The sequence below is a fragment of the Hibiscus syriacus genome, unplaced genomic scaffold (genome assembly GCF_006381635.1).
Source record: "Hibiscus syriacus cultivar Baekdansim isolate YM2019G1 unplaced genomic scaffold, ASM638163v2 tig00111273_pilon, whole genome shotgun sequence".
NCBI lineage: Eukaryota > Viridiplantae > Streptophyta > Magnoliopsida > Malvales > Malvaceae > Hibiscus > Hibiscus syriacus.
Genome location: NW_024063040.1, coordinates 1,669,997 through 1,691,325, shown reverse-complemented (window position 1 = coordinate 1,691,325; position 21,329 = coordinate 1,669,997).

Below are 21,329 nucleotides of genomic sequence, written 5' to 3'. Positions count from 1 at the left end.
TGGTATGTCTTTTAAGGATAACAAAATGATCTTGGCGAAGGATGATAATACAGAGGGATGGAAATATTCTAATGAATTCTTCAATTATAATTGCTTTTAATATAGGGTCACCTGAATATACCACTAGATGACTTAAAATGTGACATAAGATAAGACCTTTTGAGATCGAAAAGACCTTGCACCCAATAAAGATCAAAATGGTGATTGGCAAAGATGCAATTCCTATCAAAGTTTGAAAGTGCCTCAATGAGGTCTGGATTGGGTGGTTGATGAACTTGTTTAACAAGATTTGACAAATTAATAAGATGCTTAATGACTGTAGGAAGAGTACTTCGGAATTTGATCCTTCAATATATGGAAAAGCTTAGGGAAAAATAAACAAATTGATTTTAGCCGCATAGTAAGTCCGAGTAACATCGGCATTCATTTTCATTGTTAAAAGGATATAAACATTCGTTCTTGTTTATCCATAAATGTATCTAATTCAACGAAATGGAACCTAACATCAAACCAATGCTTTACTTCAATACTGAGCTTTAACAGGAAAAAAATTTCACTTTTCGTTTCCTAAACTAATCTCAAAAGTAGCTAAAACTAAAACAAAAATTCACAAAAACTCGGAAAATAAGCAAAGTAAAAGGCAAAAAAAGGTTTATAGCGGAAAAGAAAGAAGTGTACCGTAGTCAGTACGTGGTCGTTTAAGCATCCCACCAGAAGAAAGCATCGGAGATGTTGGCTGTTGTCGATTCCAATAACCATCAGCCATTTACTCTTTCTAAATTCGTTGACAAACGAAACAATTATAAGTACTTAAATTTTCTTTTATTACGGAATAAAATAAAAGGAAAATCAAGGATCGAGGAAACCCCAGCACCAGCAATCAACTCAAACTACCAGCGAGTAACGAGGCAACGAGTCGAACTCGAATATACATGTTAGAAAGCTCTCCGTTGGGTAAATTATAATGTTGACCATGTAACTATTGTCTTTTTTCATTTTGATCATTATTTTTCACATTTCGTCAATCAGGTCATCTAACTATTTAAATGCATTCAATAAAATCACTTGTCGTTAAATGAAAGTCAGTTAATAAAATTGATATAATTACTCATTCGATCCTTAATATTTATATATTTTATCACTACTAGATTTGAGGGAATTTTATTATGTTTATTATTTAATTTATTTTAAGAATGCCTAAACCACTAGGCTAATCACATAACTTAATAATGATTTAAAAAAACTTATATATAAGTTGTTATAATTAATAGAAGAGAAAAAAAAAGAGAAAATTAACATGTTTATAGAGAGATTCAAACTTTAAAATTTAAGAGAGAGTGTAAGTACCTTAGCAATTGAATCAAACTTATATTAATTTGAAATTTACAATATTTTATATATATATAATCATTAAATTATTATTTTTGAAATATAAAAATTAAATTTAGTTTTTTTATATTTTTTACTATATTTATTTTTATATAATTCCTTTATATATAATTATTAAATTAACTTTTTATTGATAAATTAAATTAAATTTAATGATTATATATAAAGAAACAATATAAAGATTATTAATTATGTATATTTTGGTTATATAAAAATAAATATAGTTTAAAATCTGAATTCAAATTTTGGTGAAATTAATTTTTAATTTTATTTTAAAAATATTATTTATTTAATACATATCAAATTTAATTTTAAAATATTAAATTTATTATTATTTTAAATTTCATATTAAATACGTTTTAGTATATATATATATAACATTAATTAAATATGCTTAAATAGTTTTGGTATTTATATATTCTCTAAAAAATTAAGGTTTGATTCATTTGTAGTTTTCTGTTATAAACTAAATATAATAAGTTGTAAGACATAAATTAAATATGAGTGTTGATATGGAGGTAGGAGTGCCCCCTAACACATTTGAAGACCAAATTTTGATTCCTAGCAATTGCTTCTTTTCCTTTCAGTTTATTTTCCTTACATCATATGATTTTCAGCAGGAAACATTATATATAAAGTGTTGTAAAATATTACTAAGGAGCTTAGCCCAGTGGTTCTGGTACTCCTGGGTAAGTATTAGGATGTTGGCTTGATCCTGTTAGGTATGGCTTATAAATATACTAGTAAAGAGGACAGGAGATGGAGCGGAGTGAGCGAAGCGAACATCAACTGTCCTTACAAAGAAAGTCTCGTTGTGGGGTTACGAATTATGTGGGTTGGGGGTGCGGGGGCGCAGCCCCGCGATACGGTACAGGGTTAATTTTGTAATTATGTACCAGGGTTTTCTATTATAAATAGAGATGTAACATAGACCTAAAATATCATCATTGAATAAAAACTTCTAGCGTCGCCTAGGCACCGAGGACGTAAGCACATTGCCGAACCTCGTAAAATTCTCGTGTTCTTTTGTTTTCTTTACCCGTTTTCGTCAACAGATCCCTTTAGTTGCATTTCTTTGTACTGGTTTGTATCAAATAAGGTGGTGACAGATTATTAAAGTGAATTAAAATTATGATCAAATTGATATAATATATAAATAATAACGATTAAATGTGTAATTATATCAATTTTATTAACTATTACGTCAACACTTCTATTAAATTTTAACGGCAAGTAATTTGATTGAATGTATTTAAATAATTGAATTATCTGATTAACCAAATTTCAAAAATAATTATCAAAATAAAAAGAGACCATAATAAGTTAATAACTTAGTGAATGGTATAGTTTATCCCTCTCCGTGCGGTAGCATCATAAATCTTTTCGGATGGATCGTTGGAGGGAATCATGGATCAAGTAGTTTCTTGGATAAATTACGTGTTTAGTATTTAGGTTATTAGTTTTTATATGTTTTAGTACATAAATTTATAATTTTTTTCAAAATCATATCTAAAGTTTAGTTTTGTTTCATTTTAGTATTACGTCGTTAAAAACTTTAGTTTTTGTTTCATTAGAGTAACTCGTTCAAAATTGAACATGAAGTTTTGAAAAGATTAACAGTTTAGATACTAAAATTGACTAAAACTGATAGTTTATGTACTAAACGCGTTAAGTTTTTAACGACAAACACTAAAATAAAATAAAAACTAAACTTTATGTATGGTTTTGAAATTTTAAAAAAGTTTAGCACTAAAATTAACTAAAATTGATAGTTTAGATACTAAATACGTAGATTACCCTTTTTATTATTTTTTTTTTACTTTTTTTATATAATATGTGCTTAATTCATTTGACTAGTATGTAATACGTTTGATTCACTTTTTTTTTAATTATATACTTTTCACTTTATATTTTAAATTTATCTTTTAAATTAACATTTTAACCTCATTCTAAATATATTTATGTTTTATTTGAAAAAATGTAAGAAAATTTAAAATTTGATTTGACATTTATTAATAATATCCTGAAAATAAAATATATTTTTTTTATTTTTTCTAATGATCAATTAAAAAATCTAAAAACGTTAAGGATTTCTATAATTATAAATAAAAAAGATAAATTATGTAAATATTAAAAGTTAAATATATTCTTTTATCAAATAATGACGTTATTTTTGTTTAAAATTAATAATATAATAATAAAAATAATATATTCTCAGTGATCTAATGATAAAAATATATTTTTTAAATAGTCAGTGGTGATGTCACATCCCAAAATTTATTTAAAATTTATTTAAAATTAATTAATTGTTTTTTCAGATCAAACTGTAAAATTTTAAAACTTCTAGGCTAAATTTAAAAGTTTGGAAAATTCAGGGACCAATTCTATAATTTTCTCATGCTCTCTTGACAAAAAAAAAAGAGTTAAGGGGTCTGGCAGGCTTAAACATGTGACCTAAGGTATGGCTAGCATACCCTTACCAACCGGCCTAGGTCACTATTTATGTTTAAAATAATAAAAATATATTATAATTGTTTTATTTTTGGGTTTTAATACCTAGAACTAGAACCTCATTTTCCTCCGTGTCATGAACCATTTCCAACCCCTTAAACCCTTAAATTATTTACCTTAACCCCCAAACGTCGTCCACCATAATTTACCGCCCCGGTCGACATTGTGGTGCACCGCCGGCACCATCTGAAGCTTTAGGCTATCACGAAGCAAACCTAGCCGGTCACTATTCTTAATACCCCACCATCCACCGTCTATGAGCGTTTAAAGCTCCACTGAAACCCCTCATCCTCCTCGAATAAACGCGTTTTTCGACCACTTTAGTCGCCGGTGTGCCTCACCACCCCAAACATTTGTGTTCCCCGGTTTGTTTCAATCAAAACACGTACGAGTTCATCGTCCACCATAGTCGTTTTGTTCATCTGCCGTGGGTAAGCCACCAAACGTGTTTTTACTTCGTTTAACCATTGCAATTTTTTGTTGATGTTTGAGTTGTGTAGTGTTGTAATTGTTGTTGGATGCCATCGGAGTGCTCGGCTGCCGTCCCCGACCCATGATGCCACCGCATGCATCGCCACACACTGTCGGTGTGCGTGGGGCTCATCCCCCATCTCTGGTTTCTTCTTGAGCCGTCCAGTCGATCTGGACCGGCCCGAACCAGTCTAAACCGGATCTATTTAACCTGACCCATTGACTTTGAACCGACCTATTGACTTTGACCTGACCACTGACCTGCCCATTGACCATTGACCAGACCCACTGACTTTGACTTTGGCATTTGACCAGTTTGACCGTTGACTTTGACCAAAAAGTTAAATTTTTCAAAAAGTCATATTTTATATTTTTTGACGTCCTAAGTCCGAATTCGAAGTTTGTTTTGACAAATTCAAACCCGAAAGCCTCCAAATTGACTGTTAAACGTGAATGTGCATATGTAAATTAATTATTTATTTCAGTGCATCAAATTTAACAGAAGGGTCAATAACTAATTAATGTTATGGTATATTTAAGGTACTCGTTGATCTCATGATCATTCGCCTGCTTGACTCAATTTATCTCGATTCGCTCGTCTGTAAGAGCTCGTGAATACTCGTATAGTTCTGTAACCTGTTAAATATTCAGTTTAGATTATTATTTCGATTATAACCTTGTTCTGTAATAACTTAGGTTCTCGTTCAGTCGAAGAGCCTATTGAAGCCGGTGCTCCATAGATCTCCATGATTGATACCTTTTGTGAGGTGTGTTTCTTGTGTGCCATATAATTGTTTTTAATATCTGTTTGAAAAATCATGTACACATGATTGTTTTATCTAATTTGCAATGCGTCTAACTGTTTGACTTGATTCTGTATTATTTATCTGATTTAAAGTTTGATTTATAATTTACTAAAGTTTAAGCATAATTGTCTGATTCTTGTTCTTTGGTTATTGTTTTTACTGATAAATAAATATGTATGAACTCTGATTTTATGCTATCACTGGTTATTGTCTGAAAAATATTTTCTCCGAGGTACTCTGGGATTTAGTATGAAGTCTATGTAGGTTCAGCTCGGTCAAATTGGTAATTCCTTATATAGGTTCAGATCGATCGAGCTGGTAATTCCTTAAGGACCTATGGCGACTCTTGGGTGGGCTCCTGGGCCTAATGGCCTAGTGGTAAGACCTTATGGACCCTAAGGTACTCCCTTAGGGTGGCTCTTCTGCTGTGTGCATAGGGTAAGTCCTTATGGGCCTGATGGCACTCCCTCAGGTGAGCACCTACGCTTCGGCTAGGGTAAGACCTTATGGACCCAAGGTTCTCCCTTAGGTTGACACCTACGCCCTTCAAGCCTAGGGTAAGTCCTTATGGATGCAATTCTTGTAACACCCATAACCCGTATAATTATACCTATACGGATTATAGATGTCACCCGAATTTTGAAAACCATTTTCAATTCAAACCATGATTTAAAATTTATTTGCTTAAAATGGTAATTGATATTATAAAATTATCATTCTATATAATTATGATTCATTATAACAAATTTAATTCAAAAGTTTTTTTATGAATAATGAACAGTACCCGTGAACAATGTACATTGTACAGTGGGGGAATCGGTTCTCTGTAGGGGTATCGGTACCCCAAAATCATTCTGGGAAATCTCTAATTCGTGGTTACTGTTCATGCTACAATAACTTCTACAATAACTTACGAAAATACATATAAATTCCATTTTGTTTCCAAATTTGTTTAACAAAACAAATAAAACATTTATAATTACACGCCACTAATAAAATTAACATTACAACTTAAGATGTCTTACTGATATTGAAATATACTTCTCGATCTTTGATAACGCTTTAAACTCTTTATTCCATTATTGGCTTTTTACCTACGCGTGAAAATCATCACACGCTAAGTATAAACTTAGTGAGGCAATTAAAACAATAACAGTGCAATACAATTCATGCATGATTTTTAATGTAAATTTCAAAATGCCACAAAATCATATTACTAACATATCCAATATTTTTCCATGATCAAAATATGATAAAATCTCTTATCATTTATCTCATAAGCTCGTAAGCTTATTTTACCAATATACTTGTCATTATTCCATAAGCTCGTAAGCTTATTTGCATGCTTACCATTTATTAAGCAATAAACCATAAACCATAGCCCATAGCCCAATATTAAACCTTGAGGACCCTGGGTATTTGAGTAAAATACTTGTATCGTAGTGCTAAACCTGCACTAAGCTTACGCCATAGTGTTAATCCTGCACTAAGCTTACACCATAGTGCTAATCCGGACAATACACATAAGGTCGTGCCCACCACCTACACTAAGCTTATGCTATAGTGCTAATCCGGACATAAACCTGCACTTAGTGTCCTTACACACTATAGTGCTAATATAAACCTGCAGCTGTTATACTCTATGGCATGCCAACTATACCCTGTCCCTCAATGACTTACTTGGGCATATAGTCTATTTTATTCGATCCAACCATGGCAAAGTATATAATCAATATTTAGCATTGGGCAGTTCATACCCGAAAACATTCATGGTAAAATGTCACATTTTTCATGATCAATGCATTTTGATTTCATACCATGACATTTCAATGTCATGTCAAAGTTATAAAAATGGCATATATCATGCTGATATAAACAAGGTCGACTTATCGCAAGTCTTCCCTATGATGTATAAAACATTCATGTATAATTTCATGCATGAATTGCACTCACCTTGACACTTTATAGTTTCCAACATATGTACCTCACTATTGTTCCACATTAAACCCTTTTCTATTTGATTTGCTTTGATCACAAATCAATCACAATTTGTATAAATCACAAATTCATGATAATACATATGTTAGTATTGTACTAACATAAATGTATCCCAAAATAAATTCCATAATCATACTTCAAACTATTCACCACCAAATACTTTAACACTTATTAATTCTTTTTAGTATTGGAACCAACTTTTCCAATTTACTCAAAATGGTCCCTCACCATTTTATCACTTAGATTCTTAATACCAATAATTCCAGCATAGTACATCAATTATACAACAACCCATCAATTTTTCATATTCAGACAACTCGTACTACCTTTAAAGAATCAGTATTCTGTATTGATATACATACTGGAATTCAATTCTGTTTATTTCGTTGAAAACTAGACTCGAATACGAATCTATCCATATAAAGAACTCTTTCTAATTCATTTTGTACAATTTATGGTGAATTTTAAAAGTTGATCAACATAATCTGTTTTGCAGAATCTGCTATCCGATTTTTCTGACCTTTCCTTAGTTAAAAATCTATATTTTTTTTATACACTTTGAAATTGATCCCCGTTTATTTTAAACGAAACTAGATCGATATATAAATACAAATATATAAAAATAACCTTAAAATTATTTTTATATAATTTCTAGTGAATTTTCTAACCTACTGCCAGATTTAAAAATCCAAAATTGTTTTCTTTAACTTCATTCTTAGGTTCTTCGTCATTTCTTACAACCAATTCTTTAAAATCACTTAACTCTTCAAAACCCATAAAACACAATAACCAACATCCCCTTCATCAACTCAAGATGAACTTGAACATGAACCCTAGTAATATTCATGTCAAAATATAGAGAATTGAAAGTAGAATATTTTTCCTAACGACAATGAATCTAATTCTCAATAAATAGCTTCAAAATTGAAACTAAAAATGTTTACCTTTCTTGCTTGCAAGTATCGGCCCTTGGAGGAAGAAGAAGCTGAAATGTTCCCCCATTATTGTTATTCTAATGATAATTATATCTAGCACATGCTTAATATAATATCATAATGGAATTTTTTTATTCCATTCCATAAGAATTTCCATTTTTGCCCTTAATAAATCTTCCTATTCACCATAAAACCAAACCAACTGATACATATCATATTACAAAGTCAAATATGAATAAATTTGACTTTTATTTCCGAAAATCCCCTTAAATTTCAAAAAATTGTGTTTTAGTCACTAAATTCCACTGTTTTGATTAAATATGAAAAATTGCACAATTCCAAACCAAATTTCTCTGATGTAAAATATTAAAATAGTATTTTCAAACATTTTATAACATCCTTCAAATTTTTGTAACATTCTAATTTGATCCGAATTTCCGATTCTTTATTGGCTTTAACCCTTTCTAAATTTTCTTTACTAAAATTCCAAATCCAAAACTATGATCTCTATAAAACCTCACTCTCAAGAGTAAACCATCTATTTATGGAATAAAAATTCTTTTTAGGAAATTATCACTTAATTCCCTAAATTTTTTCCCAATTTTTCTACTTTGACCAACAAACTTTCAAAATATTCATTTGGGTCATTGTCTAAATTTTTGGGGTATTACAGTTCTGGGGAACTACATATGGTGTTCGGTTGGAGGGCGATTCTTTATTTTTAAGCTAAAAACACTACTGACGTTTTCACAATTTGGAACTGAATTGATTTTGGAAACTTTACTGATGTTTCATAACTTTATTGATGAACTAGTTTTGAAATCTAAATAGTATGTTTTATTTTTGCACTGTTGGAACATACTGAGCTCCCTAGCTCATTCCCCCAAACTTTTCTCTTTCAGATATTTTGGATAGGCGACTCGTACCTGATACTTGGAGGATTGACACATTCGTACAATACTTTTTGTTGTAAGGTATTTAACTTCCGAGTTGCATTTATTTTGGGTGACATGTGCCTATATTTTGAAAGTGTTGGATTATGACTCATATTGTTTTTGTTACTGATGTTAGATTTGCTTTGATGTTATTTGTTGAAAACATTTTGATGTTTCGATATAACAAATAAAGTTAAATGAATTTTAAGATTTTACAAATGATTTTCTAAAAGTATATTCGATTTAATTACTCGAATATCAAATTATTACTCCAAGTCTTTTAAGATTAATTTCAAACCTTACAAAATGTGTAAAATTGTGTTTTATACTTAATATATTTTTGAAATAATTTTCACAAAGTATTTTGAACCAAAATCAAGCCTAAAATCAATTTTTCAGAGTGATGCACTGATGCACCAATTCATGCATCCATGCACCATGAATTAAATTGAAATTCGAATACATTTCATGCATCGATGCACATACCATGCACCGATGCACTGAGGATGTTATGAAAACATCGAATGCATTTGATGCATCGATGCACCAGTCATGCATCGATGCACTCTGGCTATTTTGAAACATTGAATGCACTTGATGCATCGATGCACTCTTAGTGCACCGAAGCACTAAGGGTCCAACGGTCAAAATATTTGAATTTTACATTGATGCACCGATGCACCATGGGTATGCATCGATGCACTGACGCTCCCAACTGCTTTAATTAATTTTTTTCACACTTAAACGGCTCTATTGACTCCACTAATCATCCCCAACATTCAGAAGTGATTCAAGGTGTATTTAAACAAGCTTAGAAGCCACTGATCAAGAACAAGAAACATCAAGCAACTAGAATCAAGAGATAATCAAAGAGAAAGCATCAAACCTCAAGTTTGAGCATTTCAAGCCTATTTTTCATTCATTATTCATTTTGCTTTCAAGAACACTTATTGTGCTCAATTGTATTTATTCTCGAGTGTTCTTTCTTTGTTCTAGAATTTTACAAACATATTTGTCTTGTGAGGTTTTTCTTGTGAGTTTGCAAATTTGTAATATTCTCTTTGAGAAACGAGTGTTCTCAAGAATTGGGGTATATTCTTGAGGGAGTTGTAAGGTTATCTCTTTGGCCTCAAAAGAAAGAACAAATTAGTGAATTTTTTGGAAAATCCTTAGTGTGGATAGCTAAGGTAGTGGACGTAGACTTTGGTTGATAAAGTCAAACCACTCTAAATCGTTGTGCAATTACTTTCAATTTTTTGCAAAAGCTTCCACAACATTTTAATTACCAATTCACCCCCTCTTGGCCGATTTCGTCAATCGATTAACTCAGCAATTGGTATCAGAGTCTCATTCATTTGAAGGTTTAATCGCCTCTTGATTCGATTCGGGAAGAGTTACATCGATTATCAAGTCATCAATGGCCTCCGCTTCAAATTACGACTTCGGTCTCGATTCGATGCCCATTAACAAGCCTCCTTTCTTCAATGGGGCTAACTATGCCTATTGGAAAAATAGGATGATGTACTTCATTCAAGCAAGTGACATGGGAGTATGGAATGCCGTAGAAGAAGGATACATCAAGCCTCTCACTCATCCAAGATTGTGGAGTGAATGAGAGATAAGAATGTTCCAGCTCAACTCCAAAGACATCCATATCATATTTTGTGCTCTTGGACCATATGAATACGGAAGAGTTTCATCTTGTACAACCGCCAAAGAAATATGGGACAAACTTCAAGTCACTCATGAAGGTACCGATGAGGTCAATAAATCTAAAATTAGTATTCTAAACCATAGCTATGAAAATTTCAGGATGAAACCAAGTGAAGATATCAAAGCTATGACGGATAGATTTTCAACGATTGTCAATGGTCTCAAATCATATGGAGAAATCATTTCAAATGAAAAGCTTGTGAGGAAGTTAGTTTACTCCCTTCCAAAATCGTGGCAATCAAAGAAGACGGCAATCATCGAGTCTAAGGATCTAACGTCCTTAACTCTTGAAGAACTAATCGGTTCCCTTCTCACTCATGAAATGATGCTTGAAGATGAAGTGGAACTCAATAAGATTGACGAGACACCAAAGAAGAAGAAAAAAAACATTGGAGTTGCTCTCAAATCCATAAAAGATGAGAGTGATTCAAATGACGATGATGATGACGAGGAAATGGAATTATTTGCCAAACAATTCAGAAATTTGATGATGCCCAACTGAGGAAGAAAATTCAAACGTCATGAAGGCGTCAAAACTGAATCGAATGAGAAAGACCCGATCATTTGCTATGAATGCAAAAAGCCTGGGCATGTAAAATATGATTGCCCAGAATTGAAGAAAAAGGGTCAATCCAAAAAGAAGCACAAGGCTCATGTAGCTACATGGAGCGATGAAGAAGGTTCAGATGAAGAGGAACAAGAAGTTACAAACTTGTGCTTGATGGCTATCGGGGAAGATTCTAAGGTAACCTCTAACTCATTCGATTTGGATGAATTATCTTATGATGAGTTATTAGAGGATTATAATGGGTTGGCTTCGGATTATAAGACTCTATTTTCAAAATACAAAAATGATATTTCAAAATTGAAAAACGAAAATAGTCTTATATCCAAGACCAACAATGAGCTTAAAAGTAAGATCAAAGAATTGCAAATCAAAATTAATGATTTTGAAAAGAAAAATATTGATTTGCATAACTTATTTTCAAAATTTCATGATGATCATCAAAAAAAGATTGATGATCTTAAAACTTCTTTTAATAAGGTTGGAACAAAAAGTTTTGAAAAAGGTGAGAATTCAAAATCCAACTTTGTTAAGAAAAGTTTTAGAAGCTACAATCATAGAAGTCCTCAACAAACCTTGAATGGTAAAATTGTTAGGAGTATATGGGTTCCTAAAGAATTCATTACTACTAAAGATAAGGATGTCCTTTATAAATGGATACCAAAGGGGACAAGTATTTTAGAAACTAATGAATATGGACCCAAAAGAATTTGGGTACCAAAAATTAGAAATTAATCTATGTTTGTAGGAAAAGAAGCATTGCTACAAGGCACGTGAAACAAATCCAAATTCATGGTACCTTGATAGTGGATGCTCGAGACACATGACCGCAGACAAAAGCCGGTTCATAGAGCTTAACGCCAAAAATGGAGGAGAAGTGACTTTTGGTGATAATTCAAAAGGTCACATTGAAGGTATTGATACTATAGGTAATATCTCTTCCATACAAATTAAAAATGTGTTATATGTGAATGGATTAAAGCATAATCTATTGAGTATTAGTCAACTATGCAATAAGGGATTCAATGCCATGTTTGAAATTAATGGTTGTAAAGTCGTTGACATTGCATCTAATCGGGTTATGCTTGTTGGTCATAAAATAGGAAACATATACATGGTGCATTTAGATTCTATTGATATGACTAATTTGTGCCTAGTTGCTAAGGGTGAACATGATAGTTGGTTATGGCATAAGAGACTAGGACATGCTAGTATGAGTGTTTTGCAACGGCTAATTCAAGGTGATTTAGTTTGAGGGTTGCCTAAGCTTAAATTTGATAATGATAAAATCTGTGATGCTTGTGCTAAAGGAAAACAAAAGCGAGTTTCTTTTAAATACATTAATGATGTGTCAACTAGTAGAGTATTACAATTGATACATATAGATCTTTTTGGGCCAACTAGGACTACTAGCTTAAGTGGAAAACAATATACATTTGTCTTGGTAGATGACTATTCTAGATATACTTGGGTTTTATTCTTAAGTACTAAAGATGAAGCATTAGAAAATTTCATCACATTTTCAAAAGTAATACAAAACGAAAAAGGTTACTCTATCACTAGTGTTAGAAGTGATCATGGTACTGAATTTGAAAATCTTGGATTTAATGAGTTTTGTAATTCTAATGGTATTAGCCATAATTTTTCAGCACATAGAACCCTCAACAAAATGGAGTTGTTGAGAGGAAAAATCGAACTTTAGAAGAAATGGCTAGAACCATGCTTTGTGAAAATAATTTGCCAAAATATTTTTGGGCGGAAGCCACAAATACCTCTTGTTATGTTGTAAATCGAGTAATGATTAGGCTAATTTTAAAGAAAACTCCTTATGAAATTTTCAAAAATAAAAAGCCTAACATTAGCTATTTTCATTCTTTTGGATGTAAATGTTTTGTTTTAAACAACGGTAAAGAAAACCTTGGCAAATTTGATGCTAAAAGTGATGAAGGAATTTTTCTAGGTTATTCCTTAAATTCTAAAGCTTATCGAGTATTTAATAAAAGAACTTTGGTTTTAGAAGAGTCTATATATGTTGTTTTCGATGATAATCTCCTTCCGAGGAAGGATTCTTGTTTGAATGATGATGTAGGTATTATAAATACAAATGGCGTTAGACATGACGTTGGAGAATCATCATCAAATGAAGAAACGAAAGATGAGAAAACTCATGATCATCTTGAGAATCCAACCATTGAAGAAAGGGAAGTATCTTATCCAAGAGAGTACAACTATGTCAAGGATGGTGAGATTATAGGTGATCCATCCAAAGGGGTAACAACTCGATCTTCTCTTAGACATATTTGTAATTATGTTGCATTTATTTCATGCATAAAGCCTAATAATATTAAAGAAGCATTAAATGATGAATATTGGATTATGGCTATGCAAGAAGAGTTAAATCAATTTGAGAGAAGTAAAATATGGACATTAGTTGAAAGGCCTAGTAATAAATCTACTGTAGGTACTAGATGGGTATTTAGGAATAAGCTTGATGAGAGTGGTAATATAGTGAGAAACAAGGCTAGACTTGTTGCTCAAGGGTATACTCAAGAAGAGGGCATAGACTACGATGAAACATACGCTCTCGTAGCTAGGATGGAAGCAATTAGAATGTTATTAACATTTGCATGTTTTCATGAATTTAAATTATATCAAATGGATGTTAAAAGTGTATTTTTAATTGGTTTTATAAAAGAAGAAGTGTATGTGGAACAACCTCCAGGTTTTGAAGATTCAAAATTTCCAGATCATGTTCTTAAATTAACAAAAGCACTTTATGGTTTAAAACAAGCTCCTAGAGCTTGGTATGAAAGATTGTCAAACTTTTTAATTGAAAAAGGTTTTTCAAAAGGGAATGTTGACACTACATTGTTTTTAAAGTATAAAGGTAAAGATTTATTAGTAGTTCAAATTTATGTTGATGATATAATATTTAGTTCTACTAATGATGTTCTTTGCCAAGAATTTTCTAAGCTAATGCAAAGCGAATTCGAAATGAGCATGATGGGGGAGCTCTCATTTTTCTTGGGACTCCAAATCAAGCAAAGAAAAGATGGCATCTTCATCAATCAAGCTAAGTACGTCAAAGATATGCTCAAGAAGTTTGGACTGGAAAATGGGAAACCTCATGACACTCCAATGAGCTCTTCTACAAAGCTTGACTTGGATGAAGGAGGTAAATGTGTGGATGTTAAATTATATAGGTCAATGATTGGTTCTTTGCTTTATCTAACTGCAAATAGATCGGACATTATGTTTAGTGTTTGCTTATGTGCTAGATTTCAATCATGCCCTAAGGAATCACATTTACTAACTGTCAAGAGAATCTTTAGATACCTTAAGGACACTCCTAGTTTAGGACTTTGGTATCCTAGAGACTCTAGCTTTAGATTGCATACTTTTTCTGATGTGGATTATGGATGATGCAAATTAGATAGGAAAAGCACCTCCAGTACTTTCCAATTCCTTGGAAATATGTTGATTTCTTGGTTTTCAAAGAAACAAAATTATGTTGCATTATCTACCACTGAAGCTGAATACATTTCAGTTGGTAGTTGTTGTGCACAAGTTTTATGGTTGAAACAATAACTTTTTGATTATGGAATTGAAGTAGGTACCATTCCTATCAAGTGTGACAATACTAGTGTTATTTGTCTCACTAAAAATCTCATCCAATACTCTAGAACTAAGCACATTGAAATAAGACATCACTTCATTAGAGACCATGTCACTAAGGAAGATGTAGTTCTAGAATTTGTTGATACTTTGCATCAATTAGCAGATATCTTTACAAAACCTTTAGATAAGGAAAGATTTTGGACACTTAGGATAGAATTAGGTTTAACTGACCTATCTTCACTTAGTGTTTAAAAATAATTTTTAGCACTTTTAAGAATAAATAAAAAATGCTTAAAATAATATTTTTGATTGCATTCTTGTTATTAGTTAGGGGGAGTTTATGATTCTTGATGAGTTGCCAATACCACTAGAGCTAATTAATTTAGCATTTTGAGTATTTAAAATGAATGCACTTAACAATGCATCGATTCATCCCTTTGAATGTGCATCGATTCATCATGTTGATGCACCAATGCACGCCTTGAATGTGCATCGATGCACAGGGTCATGCATCGATGCATCCGTCATGTTTTGGGGTTTTAAAGGCTTATTTTTCTTATTTATCTCAAACCCTAAAAACTATTCCCTCTAGCCATTCGTCCCTCTCACTCTAAAAATATTCATTCTTGCTCAAAATCAACGATTTTTTGTCGGAATCTTCAAGCTTTTCAACTTTCAAATCTGCTTCAATCATTAAATCGTGCAAAACAACTCCTCATCCCTCTCAATCCGAATTTTCAAGGTATTTTTCTAAAAACCTCTATTTTACAAATTTTTGATTTTAGAACTAGTTTTAATTAGTTCTAGAATGTACATTATATCGGGCATTAATTGATTGTTGATTCTAAACAAGTTTTAACAACCAATTTCATCAAAAACACACAATTTTTCAAAATTTATTTGAATTTCGAAATTAAAAAAATCAAAATTTGAAAATCAAAAATATTTTTGATTTAATTGTTTTTGTCATAAAAACTATATTATAATCAAATATTTTTTTCAAATAGTTTTTCAAAACATGCCCATTAGGATATGGTTTAGAGAACCTTGAATTATTGAGGACTCATTTGAGTTTTGGGATTGAATGTGCATACATGTGTTTCAAATTGCAGGTGATATTCCTTATTTCGATTTCCTTTAAACAATGTCAAATCCTAAACGCCCTAGAACTTCTTCGAGTCGTTCTCGTTCAAACCAACCTCCTAATCCCGTTCCTCCTTCACCTTCATCTCTATTAGGATCTTGTTTTAACATGCCTGAGCGTCGTAGAGACGAATTGTACTCTAGGTACAGAAATTCTTTCCAAACTTATAGAATTCGCGAAGAGCGTATTCCTTCGCTTCAAATCATGGTTGACATTGACTTCGAATACCTTCCGACTCTTAAAGCTTGGAAGTATGATAAATTGTTTCAGCTTAAACCCATCGTCTATCAATAATTGGTCCGCATTTTCTATTCCAATGTGGTGTGTATTCAAAATGAAACTCAATGTGGAACTCTAGCCATTAGATCCTATCTTTTAGGCTAATATATTAATATTGACCCCGAAACTATAGCTTTCCGATTTTGGGTTAGATGATAGTGGTGTATATAATGAGAATGAAAATGTGGAATATCCCTATGTTCCAAACTCTAGTGTTAGTACTCTACGATCTCATCACGATCATTTTCTCCATTTGATGATCTCTTGGTGGTTTAGACCATCCGGAGGTATGTACTCCACACTTCGTGCTAGGGATTTATGGTGGATGTATTGTATTAAAAATAAAATCAAAATAAATCTGCCCCATATTATATTCAGTCAACTAGTAGACATCGTAAACATTGTTCCTTCAAAACATGTTGAAACATTGATTTATGGATGTCTTCTTAGTAACCTCTTTATCAAACTTGGTCTAGAAGTCTCTCTCGACAATCCTATCCCACTCCAAAATCAAATCAATCTCACATCCTTGAAGAAAGCAGATTGGAAACAAGATGAGGTAACCGGTCAATGGGTTTTTAGACCCGGCAAGCAAACTCCGGGAGCTAGTTCCTCACGAACTGCTCCTAGCTCCTCTCGTGCTCCTCCTCCTCCGGCTCCGGCTGATGACGATGATCCTGAATTTCAACAACTTATGCAAGACATCGATGACCACGTACCTGATGATGAGCCTGCATCGGAACCAGCTCCACAAGAAGATCAAATGCCTCCATTTTTCGTTCGTTTTTGGAGACATTTGATTTACGGTATGCGTCCATGGATTGCGCTTCACATTCATTGAGTCCTAACTCTCTACCTTGGGAGCTCGACAACAAGATATGAATGATCGTTTGGATGCACTCTCGCTTGAGATGAGAGCTTGTTACCCTCCTCCTCCTCCCGATCCTTCAATGGATGAATAGACTTATCTTTCTTTGATTGTTTTTAGGTTGAACTTGAATTTAAATTGTTAAAACATTTTGGATTGTCTTTCTTTGATTGTTGGATGACTGTTTGATGGATATTTGAAATTTTATTTCATACATATTTTGGTTTGTTACAATATATGCATCATTTACTTTTTAGTTGAAATATGACCAATTTACCATTTCACATTTTATAATGAATATTGATTATGAAACTAATGGCTAATCTCTCTTTTGATTGTGATCTTATATATATATAGATATTTAATCAATTGGATCTGTTTTTCAAAACCTTGTTTAAATCGATTTTAAGTCTTTTTGATTTAACAAAAAGGGGGAGAAGTGTTAAGTGTTAAAAGTTTTAAAGGGAAAAAGTGTTATAGTAAGGGGGAGTAATTTGGAGTAATTTTCAAAGTAATTTGGAGTAATTTTCAAAATTGATTTCAAAACTTATTTTCAAAGAAAATCTTAAAATTACTCAAGAGTTTTGTTATATCAAAAAGGGGGAGATTGTTGAAAACATTTTGATGTTTCGATATAACAAATTAAGTTAAATGAATTTTAAGATTTTACAAATGATTTTCTAAAAGTATATTCGATTTAATTACTCGAATATCAAATTATTACTTCAAGTATTTTAAGATCAATTTCAAACCTTACTAAATGTGTAAAATTGTGTTTTATACTTAATATATTTTTGAAACAATTTTCACAAAGTATTTTGAACCAAAATCAAGCCTAAAATCAATTTTTCAGAGTGATGCACCGATGCACCATGAATTAAATTGAACATCGAATTCATTTCATGCATCGATGCACATACCATGCACCGATGCACTGAGGATGTTATGAAAACATCGAATGCATTTGATGCATCGATGCACCAGTCATGCATCGATGCACTGTGGCTATTTTGAAACATCGAATGCACTTGATGCATCGATGCACTCTTAGTGCACCGATGCACTAAGGGTCCAACAGTCAAAATATTTGAATTTTACACTGATGCACCGATGCACCATGGGTATGTATCGATGCACTGACGCTCCCAACTGCTTTAATTAATTGTTTTCACACTTAAACGGCTCTATTGAATCCACTAATCATCCCCAACGTTCAGAAGTGATTCAAGGTGTATTTAAACAAGCTTAGAAGCCACTGATCAAGAACAAGAAACATCAAGCAACTAGAATCAAGAGAGAATCAAAGAGAAAGCATCAAACCTCAAGTTTGAGCATTTCAAGCCTATTTTTCATTCAATATTCATTTTGCTTTCAAGAACACTTATTGTGCTCAATTGTATTTATTCTCGAGTGTTCTTTCTTTGTTCTAGAATTGTGCAAACATATTTGCCTTGTGAGGTTTTTCTTGTGAGTTTGCAAATTTGTAATCTTCTCTTTCAGAAAAGAGTGTTCTCAAGAATTGGGGTATATTCTTGAGGGAGTTGTAAGGTTATCTCTTTGGCCTCAAAAGAAAGAACAAATTAGTGAATTTGGTGGAAAATCCTTAGTGTGGATAGCTAAGGTAGTGGACGTAGACTTTGGTTGATAAAGTCGAACCACTCTAAATCGTTGTGCAATTACTTTCAATTTTCTGCAAAAACTTCCACAAAATTTTAATTGCCAATTCACCCCCCTCTTGGCTAATTCCGTCAATCGATTAACTCAACACTATTAATTACATTATTAAAGATGCTTAATTATAATTTGGATTTTAAGTTATTGAAAAATGTTTTGGAAAAAAAATTTCGTAATCCATTAGATATGGTCATAACGCATAGGCCGGGTCTAGGAGATTATAGGTAATTACAAGATAATATTTGTTTATAATCTTTTTTAATAATTGACAACGCATATATATTCTATGGATGCAGATATTTAGATCCAAAACCTCAAGAGATAATAATACTACTTTAAAACATATATAATAAAACTGAGATAGTTTTTAGTTTGACTGTGTTACTATCATGAACATAATAAATAAATAAATAAATAAATAAGTATTATAATTATAATCGTCGATATTAATATCGGTGTTGATTGAGATAGTAAAATACTTCAAAATAAAAACTATAGCATCATGTTGCAGCTACCTTGCATGTTTAAGATTATTCGTTAAATGAAACGACTTTGATAGGATCAAAACCACCCACAGGCACAAATGAAACTCGAGTTCTTGGACTACATATTATGTATATAAGAACATAATCAAGATATATTTATGAGGTTAGATTAGTTAATTTTAAAACTAATGAACTTTTATAAAATAATTAGATCATAAAAGTTAGAAAAATAGAATATAATTTTATTAATTACAAAATTAATTGATATTGGAAAATAATTAAACAAAGAAAATCAACATAAAATTTATTTAAAATTGATAAGATCTTAAAAAATAATTAAACAAGATAAATTATAAGAGAATGATAATTTTAATGATTTTAAAATAATTAAAAGTTTAAAATATAAAATCGATCTCAATAGTAACATTCAGCGTTGTTTTTTTATAGAGGTTTTAGATTATAATAAATTGAAATAATTAATATGATAGATTATACTACGAATGAATCTAAATTTATGTTATTTTATTTGTTATAATAATAAGATAAAATGTATCATATATCTATGTACTTTTTAAAAAATTAATGTGACTCATATTATTTTTTTAACGCGACCTTCCAATTCAGAAAATAAACTTAATGTGACCCTTTGATCAACAGTTTTCGTCGTTGATCGAAATGATACTAACGTGGAATATCACTGTACTGATATGACGGTCCAGGATGCTGACATGACGGTCCAGGATGGTTGATAAAATGACGAATGACATAACATATCGCCTAAATTGATAACTCAAACTTGACAGATGGACTGTCATGTCAACATCATGGATCGTCATGTCAACACCATGAACTATCAAGCCAGCACCATAAAGGTCAATGACTGAAAAACATTGGTCAAATGATCGCATTGAGTTTCTTTTTTGAGTTGAAATGCTACATTGAAATAGGACTACATTAAGAGAAAATAATATGAGGGTCATATTATTTTTTTAATTACAGTAACCTTGATGCCTTTTTACTTAATAATAATAATAATCAAATAGAGATTTAATATTCCTTTATTACTAGGTTATGATTTGAATTAATACCTTTTTTTTATAGGGTGACTTAAACCAACTATTGAATCCTTCACCAACCATCCTTATTATTTGTCATTGACTTTAATAGTAATTATTATTGCAAGGTCATGTTTACGAAGTAATTAAGATGAAAAGGACCCTTGATTCTTGCCTAATCTCTATTAATACAAGTACCATGTTTTCTTTTTTTGGGGGCGTGATTAGGAGTTAATGGGAAACACTTTATAGAACTCCCCCTATCACCGCCAATTAAATTTAGTTAACAATGGTAATTTCACAAAAATAACACATTGAGAACCTTTACATTGTTATTAAACCTGGAAAATGATTGATTAGTTAATAAAAATAAAATAGAGATAGTCCAAAAACAAATTGTTAGTTAATGTATTAAGAGTATATTAATTAATATTAAATTAACTTAAAGTCACTCACTAGTTAAACACGAATTTATATATTAATTAGTCTTAAACACATGTTTAGTCACTATTTTTTTTTTGGAACACAAAAGATTCCTTTTTGGCTAAATTTGTCTTAAATTAACCAAGCCAAAAAGCCAGCTATTATTACCAGATTAATAAAAAGGGTGAAGTGTACCACGGCCATTAAACTATACCCAAGTGGTTGTTTTTGTCACTAAACATTTAACAAATACAAAACAATCATTAAATTTACAAAATAATTATTGTGAAATTATAGTAAATGTAAAATTTTAATAAAATTTAATTATTATCTTAGAATGATTTAATAAAAACATATTTTAATCGACTCTAATTTTAACTAGTTCTAATTCTAAGCACTAATAAGTGCCGCTCCCTCTCTCATTTCCATATTCCTACAGCGTTGGATCACGCAGCAAAGT